Below are 3,745 nucleotides of genomic sequence, written 5' to 3' on the forward strand. Positions count from 1 at the left end.
GGCTTTAAGAAAATCAAAAGAATTAGTATTTGGTAATTAATTGGGGAATATGAGAATTGAAAAAAAAAATAACAGAAAGTTGTTGAAAATTAGTAAGAAAGGAAAATTTCATAAGTTTTAATTGAATAAATTTTAATGGTTACGAAACCTAAATTATGTTGTTTCATTTCAGTTCCTCATAATAAGCAAAGATCGCCTACATAGAAGAAACACAAAAAGGAAACCAGTGTAAGGTAGGGAATTTTATGCTATTCTATGGTGTATCTGATTTCTTTTCTAGAATCATTTGTTGGAATTTCATGTTATTTCTATGATTTCATAAAATTTTTGGAAGTGTTATTGCATCTCAATTTATTACATTGAAATGTTGCCATGATATTGGAACATATATTGGTATGAAGATTTATGGTTTTGTGTTGTCGAAATGGTTCATGGTGTGGTTGCATTGCAAGAAGGATATGGAATTATCACAGATGATATTCAGAGAATTGATTGGTGGGAAGTGTTTATGTGATGCTACAAACATTATCATTTGATATATTGTTTATGTGGGACTGTGGGTCCTTGGGTGAAAGCCCTAAAGACCTCAAGGAAGACACTCCGATGTGGGTGTATGGGGTTGGTCCTGCTCCTGGGTTTTGGTCCCTAAAGACACGGGGTTGGTCATGCCCTTGGGTATGAGTCCCAAAAGACACGAGGTATGACTTACCCTTGGGTGATGTCCTAGAATAGTCATTATTATATTGATCGAGTATCTTGGGGAGCATTGATATCTAATGTGTAGATTGGTGGGGGTTAGCAGTTTATCAGTTGTGAAATGATGGATGAAGAAAAGCAAAGATGAAACCAGCTAACACATGCATACATGTTTGACATGATTACACATTTGTTAATGGTTATAAAATGTTTATCATGCATGCTATTGAATTCATTCAAGGTTTTTAAGGGTATGCTTAGGATGGTTATAAACTTTCCTACTGAGTTGTGAACTCACCCTATCCCTTCCACCTCTAGATGTAGGTCAGAAGACCTATGCAGGAAATAATGCTTGAGCAATGCTTTATTGTGATTAGATGTTATTTGCTCGCATTGAAAGTCTTTTGAGGCCTTGCCTTTTGTATCAAAGATTGAATCTTTTTGTAGGAATGATGTAATATATATCTTTGTCAGGTACACTTATAGTATGGGCTACCCGTAGTGAACAATGGGGTTTTGGTATATGTAAATTAATGTTGTACAAGTTTCTTTTGTGAAAAAAAAAAAACATATTTTTGTTAACTAATAGTCACAAAGTTTAATACAGGATGTACTCTTTATAACAGGTTTTGGGTATTCTCTTTTTGCACAAAACCAAGCAGGAACTCAGCATTTTAATATTTGTATCCCCATATTTTTTTTAGAGCACTTATACTGTATTTGAGTATCAATTGTTTAGTTTGAAGAATAACAAAAACCCAGGGTGTGACAGTTATGAATTAAAGTTTGGAAATAATGGAGTTTCCTTGTTCTATAATTCTTGTTTGGTTGGCTCTGCCACTTTACATAGTAATCTTTATTCATTGAATTTAGATTGCAAATATTCATTGTCTTTTTTATCTTATCATGTGTATGAATTCTCTAACAAATGAAATCGAGTGAATGAAAATTCATTCATATTGTGGCATAAGCAATTGGGTCACATTTCAAGAGAAAGAATGGAACATCTTATTAAAGATGAAATTTTGACTTCACTTGATTTTTCTGATTTTACTAGTTGTGTTGAATGCATAAAGGGAAAATACACTAAGGTTAAGAAAAATGGTGCCTCAAGGGCTACTGAATTGTTAGAATGTATTCATTCTAACATTTGGGGACCTTATTCAATTCCAACCATCAATGGACATAAGTACTTTATTAGTTTTATTGATGACTTTTCAAGGTATTCTTATGTGTATCTTATTCATGAAAAATCTAAAGCATTAGATGTTTGTAAGATTTATGAAGCTGAGGTTGAAAATCAACTCAATTGGCGAATTAAAAGTGTAAGATCTGATAGAGGTGATGAATATTATGGTAGGTTCACAGAATTAGGTCACATCTTAGTGTTTTTGCCTTATTTTTAAGAGACCATGGTATCATTGCAAACTACACAATGCTTGGAACACCAGAGCAAAATGGTGTAGCAGAGTGACAAAATCGTACTCTAATTGACATGGTGAGAAATATGATGAGTAACTCAACCTTGCCTGAATTTTTATGGGGTGAAGCATTGAAAACTGTTGCTCACATTCTCAATTGTGTTCCTAGTAAGGTTGTACCCAAAACTCCTTATGAGTTATGGGTGGGTAGGAAACCGACTTTGAATTATTTACATGTATGGGGACGTCCAGCTGAAGCTAAAATTTTTAACCCACAAATAAGGAAATTGGATTCTAAAACCATAAGTTGTAATTTCATTGGCTATCCTGAAAGATCAAAAGGTTTTAGATTTTATTGTCATGGTCAGGGCCCTAAAATTATTGAAACTAAACATGCTGTGTTTTTAGAAAATGAATATTTAAGTGAGAGAACTGATCTTAAAAAGTTAACCTCTAATGAAGTATCAACACCAATGATGGAATATGGTGTGACATAAGAGGTTTCTTGTAATGAAAATGAGAATGTCCCAACTACCGAAGTATCTTTACGTAGATCACAAAGAGAGAAAAGACCTACTATATCAAATGACTATGAAGTTTATCTTAATGAGTGTGATTATGATGTTGGCTTGGAAAATGATCCTACTTCTTATGATCAAGCCATCAATAGTGAAAATTCAACTCTATGGCTTTAGGCTATGGAAGAAGAGTTGAAATCAATGAAAGATAATGAAGTTTAGGTTATTGTAGAATTGCCCAAATGAATTAAAACTATTGGTTGTAAATGGATTTTTAAAACCAAACATGATTCTAAGGGCAATGTCGAAAGATACAAGGCCAGGTTAGTTGCAAAAGGATACACTCAAAAAGAAGGAATCGACTATAAGGAAACATTTTCTCCTGTTTCCAATAAAAATTCCTTAAGAATAGTCATGGCTTTAGTAGCTCATTTTGACTTAGAGTTACATCAAATGGATGTTAAAACTGCCTTTTTGAATGGTGACTTGCATGAAGAGGTTTATATGGATCAACTTAAGGGTTTTCAGGATAAAGGCAAGGCACATATGGTATGTAAACTTAAAAAGTCCATATATGGTTTAAAGCAAGCTTCTAGACAATGGTATCTTAAGTCTATGAAATTCTCATCACTTTTGGTCTCAAAGAGAATCTAGTGGATCAATGTATATACCTTAAGATCAGTGGGAGCAAATTTTGTATTATTATATTGTATGTTGATGATATGTTGCTTGCTAGCAACAATATGGGAATGATTTTTGAGACCAAACAATTTTTATCCAAGAATTTTGATATGAAAGATCTTGGTGAAGCATCCTATGTGATAGGAATTGAAATTCATCAAGATAGATCACGTGGATTATTGGGATTATCCCAAAAGAACTATATTGAAAAATTTCTTAAAATATTCAACATGCAAAATTGTTCTAGTAGTGTTGCTCCCATTGTGAATGAGGACATATTTTGTGAACTTCAATGTCCCAAAAATGATATTGAAAAGAAACAAATGGACAAAATTCCTTATGCTTCTGCAGTAGGGAGTATCATGTATGCTCAAGTTTGCACTCGACCAGACATAGCTTATGTGGTAAGCATGCTTGGTCAATACCAAA

Source organism: Vitis vinifera, chromosome 4 (genome assembly GCF_030704535.1).
Source record: "Vitis vinifera cultivar Pinot Noir 40024 chromosome 4, ASM3070453v1".
Classification (NCBI taxonomy): Eukaryota; Viridiplantae; Streptophyta; class Magnoliopsida; order Vitales; family Vitaceae; genus Vitis; species Vitis vinifera.